At 39.9% G+C, this 7661-nt stretch overlaps 1 long non-coding RNA gene across 1 annotated transcript in view; it reads left to right on the top strand.

The window, feature by feature from the left end:
- The first annotated feature begins 1050 nt into the window (after nucleotides 1-1050).
- Nucleotides 1051-7661, top strand: part of LOC110206907 (uncharacterized) — a 28356-nt gene continuing 21745 nt past the window's right edge. Inside the window, exons 1-2 of the long non-coding RNA XR_002324035.2 lie at nucleotides 1051-1225; nucleotides 2278-2392. This is a non-coding gene — a long non-coding RNA (uncharacterized LOC110206907). The remainder of the gene's footprint in view (nucleotides 1226-2277; nucleotides 2393-7661) is intronic.

The following is a 7661-nucleotide window of genomic DNA, read 5'->3' as shown; positions in this document are numbered from 1 at the left end:
GCTCTGAGGTAATGAGATTATATATTTCAGAGAAGACGTCAGACCTCATTGACAGGAAGGATTTCCTCATCAGGGATTCCCTATATCAGTGAAACATAGGTCAATCTCCTATGCACAGGAAAAGGAGATCCCATGATGTGCTTCCATAAATCATTCCCATATTTATCAAATTCTACTCTTAGCAGATTATTTGATGCTTATTTTATTGAGAGAGGCACCCTTCTATGTAAGTAGTCCAATTGGGCTCATGTGCTGCCTTCCCTAAACCTACAGAAAGGCAGTTCTTATCGTTATATTATCAACACAGGGAGTGCAATATCTGAGTTGAAAAGCAGGTGGCCTTCTCTTTGAAGAGAACATAGCCACCCCACATCTCCTCTGGCATTTCTCTGGGATTGTCTTCCAAAAGGCTGCAGTATCCTCTCAGACCACCAGAGGGCGATCAGCCTGCAAGCCGCTAGACTACTCTACCCAACCCTTGATTGAGTTAACTCTTCTCCTATAGCACTAAGAAATTCACCAGGTCCAAAGTTATCAATCAATCAATAATCAAACATATATTAAGCACCTACTATGTGCCAGTTACTGAGCTAAAAAGAGGCAAAAGACAGTCCTTGGCCTCAGGGAGCTTATGATCTAATGAGGGAGACTTTATTGTTATTGTTCATTTGTTTCAGTTGTATCCAACTCTTTGTGACCCCATTTGGGGTTTTCTTTACAAAGATACTGGAGTGGTTTTCTATTTCCTTCTCCAGCTCATTCTACAGATGAGGAAACTGAGGCAAATGGGGGAAGTGACTTGCCCAGGGTCACACAGCTAGTAAGTATCTGAAATCATATTTGAACTCAGGAAGATGAGTCTTCCTGACTCCGGGCCTGGCATTCTCTCTACTGCGCCACTTAGCTGCCCCATGGGGGAGAGTACATGCAAACAAATACATAAAAAAACAAGCCACGTGCAGGATAAGAGGAAATAATTAACAGAATGAAAGCACTATAATTAAGAATAGTTAGGGAAGGCTTTCTGTAGAATGAGATCTTAGTTAAAACTGAAAGAAGCTAGGAAGGTCAGGAGGAGGAGGAGGGAAGGAGAGTGTTCCAGGCATAAAGGATAGCCGGAGAAAATGCCCTGAGCTCAGAAATGGATTATCCTGTTCATGGAAAAGCCGGGAGACCTGTGTCACTGGATCACAGAATTCGTGTCAGGTATAAGAAGACTGCAAAGGTAGGAGGGGGCTACATTATGAAGACCTTTGACTGCCCAATGGAGCATTTTGTATTTGATCCTGGAGGCAACAGGGAGCCACTGCAGTTTATTGAGTAGGAAAGGTGACATGTCAGACCTGAGCTTTAGGAAAACCACTTTAGTGGCTGAATGTTATCTGGGTGATAAAATGAAATGTTAATCCAACTATTAAAAATCTACAATTTATGATCTGTAAGCAGCTCTAGAGGCCCCACCCTGTAGCTTTCCTTTCTCTAGTTATAATGCCCTCCCTCCCCCAATATCCAGGAGACTTAGTTATTCAACATAGAATCCCAGATTGAGAACTGGAAGGGACCTTAGATGTTTATTAATCCAACTCCTTCATTTTACAGGTGAGGAAACTGAGGCCCAGAGAGTTTACATGACTAACTCAAGGTCACACAACTAATGTCAAAGGTAGAATTTGAACTCAAGTCCTTTAGATCCAGAGCTAGTGTTCTTTCTATTGCACAGTAATGCCTGACAATACTCTGATCAAACCAGTAGAAGGTAGGGCCTAGATCTGTGATTTTATTGGCAAAGGAGATTCCCCAAGTGAGGAAATTCTCTAGTTTTCACTACCAGTGCAGTTAGGATTAGGCACTTTCACTATAATTTATAGTCTTAGAGGTTAAACAAGTCACAGCCAAAATACGTCAAAAGTGAAACTTGAACCCAAGTCCTTCTGACCTTGAACCTAGCTCACTATCTACTATATCATTCCGTCTCTCAACCGCATTGAAAATGAAAGATCAAATATTCCTATGTGGAACATCTAACTCTCATCATCTCCCAAATCCTCCTCCCTTTAAACAACACCCCTTCCTTCTGCCCCACTCATACTCATCAGATCTTTAGGAGTGATCAGAAAAATTTCCCAAACTACATGGAAAAAGAATAAGAGGAAAAAGTGTAGGTTCATGATCCTAGCTCCAGATCAAGGGAAAACAGTGGTTGGAGAAGGCAGTCTTCCTTTCTTTGATGCCTACCTAAGAAGTTATGATCTTCTCTCCTCATGCTCTGGTCTCCAGGATCTGGCTTGCCTCCCTAGCTGACTCTGACAGTCTGGATCACAGTGGAATCTCACGCCACAGCAGTGCCAGCAGATGCCACCATAGCATAGATTGAAAACTCCTTGAAAGTATGGTCTGTCATCTTTTTTTAAATTATATATTTATTTTTAGTTTTCAACATTCACTTTCATAAGATTTTGAGTTCCAAATTTCCCCCCTCCTTCCCTTTCCCCCTCCCCAAAATGGCATGTAATCTGATGTAGGCTATACACGTATAATCATATTAAACATATTTCCACATTAGTCATGTTGTGAAAGAAGAATCAGAAGAAAAGGGAAAAATCATGAGAAAAAAAGGAGGAGCAGCTAGGTGGCTCAGTGGATACAGCACTGGCCCTGGAGTCAAGAGAACCTGAGTTCAAATCCAGCCTCAGACACTTGACACGTAGTAGCTGTGTGACCCTGGGCAAGTCACTTAACCCCATTGCCTAACCAAGAAAGAAGAAAAGAAAGAAGGAAAAAAAAGAGAGAGAGAGAAAATAGCATGCTTTAGATCTGCATTCAGACTCCATAGTTCTTTCTCTGGATGGGGATAGCATTTTCCATCATGAGTCTTTTGGAATTGTCTTAGATCCTTGTATTGCTGAGAAGAGCAAAGTCTATCAAAGTTGGTCATTGTACAGTGTTGCTGTTACTGCGTACTGTGTTGTCCTGGTTCTGCTCACTTCACTCAGCATCAGTCCACGCAAGTCTTTCCAGGTTTTTCTGAAGTCAGACTGTTCATCATTTCTTATAGCACAATAGTATTCCATTACATTCATACAGCACAACTTGTTCAGCCATTCCCCAATTGATAGGCTTCCCCTCAATTTCCAATTCTTTGTCACCACAAAAAGAGCTTCTATAAACATTTTTGTACATGTGTGTCCTTTCCTCTTTTTATGGTCTGCATCTTGTCAATCTTTGTATGGCTAGTCCCAGGCCTAGGGATTTGTACATGATAGGCACTTAATAATGTTTGTTGAAAAACAGATGCTCATCACATGAGGAATGAATAACAAATTATAGTACACTCATGTGATAGAATATTGCTATGCTGTAAGAAATGATGAATATGAAGAAGCATGGGAAGACTTACATGAGCAGCTGTGAAATGAGCAAAAACCAGACAACAATATGCAAAGTGAATGCAGCTAGGTAGATAGGAAGAACCAGGAACTGAATGCTGTGAAGTGATAATAGCCTCACTTGCACCAAAGAAATAAGAGAATGCATCTCTTCTCACTTCTTTGCAGTGACAGGGGCAACGTGGGGATGGAATAGATATATTTTTTGATGTCAACTAGTTTTGCTTAAAATGTTCCTCTTTTTTATTCTTTATCATAAGGGATGGCTATTTGGGATGGAGAGGGGCATACTTTGATAAACATGGGTGATTTTTTTTCTCTTTTTTTTTGGCTAGGCAGTAGGGTTAAATGACTTGCCCAGGGTCACACAGCTAGTAAGTGTCTGGCCAGATTTGAACAAATATCTTCCTGACTCCAGGCCTGGTGTTCTAGCCAGTATACCATGAGCTTCCCCATTCTTTTAAAGGAGAGTATCTGAAAAAATTCAACAGCAGATAAATACATACATACATAGTGAGTATCATGTGTCTGAGACTAGATTTGAACTCAGGTCTTCCTGACTCCAAGGTCAAATCTTTATCCATTATGCCACCTAGCCGCCCCTAATTATTTCTTATTTAAACTAAGTGAGCTCACCAGACAAAGACACTATGTCTCTTGAGATACTGGTGTATTTAATTAAAGAAGATTTTTTCCTCACATTCCTGTTCTATCACTGCCTTGCTTTTACTAAGAAAGCAAGTGTTTTTCTCTTGAGTAAAATTAAGATTTTTAGATTGGTTCTTGTCAACCAACATTTGTATTTCGTTGAATGAATTTGCACATATTTCTTAATGTATTTAATTCACAATCATTTCTAGGAATTTGGATATAAAGTGTGAATCTTTAAGAATTGCAGGCACAAAATTATCTTATAGCTGTAGCATGAATTTACCATCTGTTGTTACCTTTCGCATAAAACAATATCACTGAAACTAACTACCCTAACATGGATACTGATTTCACTATTCAATGCTTTGAATACACTAAAAGAAAATCCTGGCCCAATCAAAAGCAGAAGAAATAGAAAAGCCAGTTTTAAGTGTTTTTTTTAATGAATACCATTAATTAAATCTTAATAGCCAGGTGTTTTTGGACTCCTTCAAAAGTATTGGCTTTTCCTCTTCACAAAGCTATCACAAAAACACAATATATTGCTAACATTGAAAAATGCCCTTATTGTCATGCATAAATAGTTGAGACATCCACAGATAAATGCGAAATTCCAACTCCCTTTCTTCGCTACAGAATTAATGGAGTGTTCTGTTAAGTCAAAACAATGAATTCTCTCTCTGGCAGAGTTACAAAAAAGATTTTTCCTTTCAAAAGTTAATATAAAGCTACTTTTAAATCTCAGGATATAAATTCCATCTATTTTCAGTGAACCTTGCATGTATCTCCTGTCACCCTTTCCTAAAACCTGAATTTTTCCTAACATTAAACCAGACCAACATCTCCCATTCTCTTCTTGATCTCGGTAGTGAGAGCATAAATCTTCACTGATAGGGCAGGGCTGCCCCTCTCCCTTGAGCTGAAGACTGGGAAAAGCTACTCCGAGACATAGGCTCTGCCCCTCCTTTGTTGGAGATCTTTTGAGAAGCAGCAGCCTGGAGAAATTAGTATAACCCACCCCAGATGCTCCCAAGGAAAATGTGAGACAGGTAAACAAAGGGAAGGCAGGAGTGCCCCCTTGGAAATCCAAGACTCCACGGGAAGTGCTAATGAGACTGAGAAGCATACGACCCAAGAACAGGAAGATAACAGGACTAATTCAACCGTGGAGAAAGAAACACTGACCTTTATGTGGTGGATCGGAAGTTAGCAGCCCTAAGTGACACATATCCACCAGTGAGGGACCATGGAGTACAGTAGCCAGGCTTGCTCAAATTTACACAGCTAACAAATGGTAAACCCAAGATTTCAACACTCATCTCCTGTCTCTAAGTCTTTCTACTCTACTGTGAAGTTTATTATTTATGTTATATTTGTTGTTTGTTTTGCTTATTATATCCTATTTTATCTATATATTTTATATTTTGGGGGGATCAGGCCCATGATTTCATGGGTCGAGGGAGCTCCCAGTGAGGAAATTCCCTCTACCCTTACAGAACAGCTATTGATTTCCAGTTTATAATCTTAACGAGACACCTGGAGGCACTGAAGATTAAAAGGCTTTCCTAGGGTTTCACTGACAGTGTATGTGTCCAAGGTATTTGAGCCCCTGGCATCCTTACTGTGGGGCCAGCTTTCCATTTATTATTCCACATTGCCTTCCCATATTCTGTACTCTATAGTCTCTGTCTATCATGATGAGACAGACAATTATTATTTTTTTTTAGGCAATTGGGGTTAAGTGACTTGCCCAGGGTCACACAGCTAATAAATGTCAAGCATTTGATCTGAGATTGGATTTGAACTCAGGTCCTCCTGACTTCAGGGCTGGTGCTCTATCCACTGAGTCCCAACATCAGACATTTATTATTTCATTCAATTCTCATAGCAATCTTGAGAGTGCCATTATTATCCCCATTTTACAGGTGAAGAAACTGAGGCAAACAAAAGTTAAGTGATCCACTCAGGGTCACACAGCTAGTTAAGTGTCTGAGGCCGAATTTGAACTCGAGTCTTCCTGACTCCAAATCTATCCACTGTACTGCCAGCTGCCCCACACATACACTCCTAATATACATGTATACATATATACAGTCAGTTCTGCTATTGCATGAGTTTCCAAAATGTGGATTTGTTCCAACTAAATTGATTCGTTAAGGGAACATTTTGAGGATAACTAGAATTTTGAGTTTGCTCCTGTGAGATTTCTTCAGAGAAAAACAGTGAGATAACATAGAAAATGACAGCACTTCGTGATAACTCACACGCCACAACCTTTGTAACACCTGCTTCTACCAGCAAAATCCAGCTCTTTGTCAAGGTAAAGTGCTGTATTAATTGTTATCTTGGAGTGCAATGGAGCTATGGGCAAAGGAGGCCTGGACTTCACCATCTCCACTCCTCCCCCCACCCCCTTCCTCCAAGGCCTCTGGCCTGAAGACCCCAGAATTTTCTGCGTTCGCCCCTAACTCTAGCAGCCCAGTGCATAGGCTAAGCCATAGCAGCCCAAGGCCGTGGCCTTAGCCCCTATTTATGTATTCCTTAGCCATTTAATATGTATAAAACTATGCTACCATTTTTATTAGGCTCCCTTTTTTTTATGTGTCACTGACAAAGATTTGGAATATTTTGTCCCTACCTTCACCTTCCCCATAAATCCTGTGGTTTTGATTGCCCAATTTTGCCATGAGGCACTTTTTGGGGATCCCATATATCGACTTATAGCAGAACTGACTATATCTATATGTATATCTATCTATCTATCTATCTATCTATCTATCTATCTATCTATCTATCTATCTGTATATGTGTGTGTGTGTATATATATGTATGTATGTATATATATATATGTATGTATGTATGTGTGTATATATATATATATATATGTATATATATACCGAATGGCCCAAAAGTCTTAGTGATGGTTTAAGCTTTAATTACTTTAGAGATATAAATGCCACAAACTTACAAAAATTTTCTGTGGAAGTTCAATTATTTAACTAATACATGTATTTAGTTTGGTGAATATTGAGTAATAAATTTAAAGTTTTCATTTTAATAAGACAGGGTACCCTGTCATTATGCACCATGGTGTGTATTCGAGCTTCCAGATTACACTTATAGAGAATATCCTGTTGCTTGGCCACTTCAGTTGGGCTCCTGATCTATCTCCATTAGACTTTTTCTTGTGGAGTGAGTGATGTCAAAACTGTCACATATGGGGGTAACTAGGTGGCACAGTGGATAGAGCACCAGCCTTGGAGTCAGGAGGACCTGAGTTCAAATCCTGCCTCAGACACATAACACTCACTAGCTGGTGACTTTGGGCAAGTCACTTAACCCCAATTGTCTCATCAAAAAAAAAAATAGGATACATGCTTTGGGGCAGCTAGGTGGTGGAGTGGATAGAGCACCAGCCCTGAAGTCAGGAGGACCTGAGTTCAAATCTGGCTTCAGACCAAACACTTGACATTTACTAGCTATGTGACCCTGGGCAAGTCACTTAACCCCAATTGCCTAAAAAAAAAACTGTCACATATGGATCAAAACCTTTTTCTTTGGACCATCTTCAGGCTAAGATTAAAAAGCAATCCATTCAGCCACTGAGTAGCAACTGATGAAAGA

This window comes from Phascolarctos cinereus, unplaced genomic scaffold, assembly GCF_003287225.1.
Source record: "Phascolarctos cinereus isolate Bilbo 61053 unplaced genomic scaffold, phaCin_HiC Scaffold_1;HRSCAF=81, whole genome shotgun sequence".
Taxonomy (NCBI): Eukaryota; Metazoa; Chordata; class Mammalia; order Diprotodontia; family Phascolarctidae; genus Phascolarctos; species Phascolarctos cinereus.
This window is presented reverse-complemented; position numbering and strand designations above follow the sequence as displayed.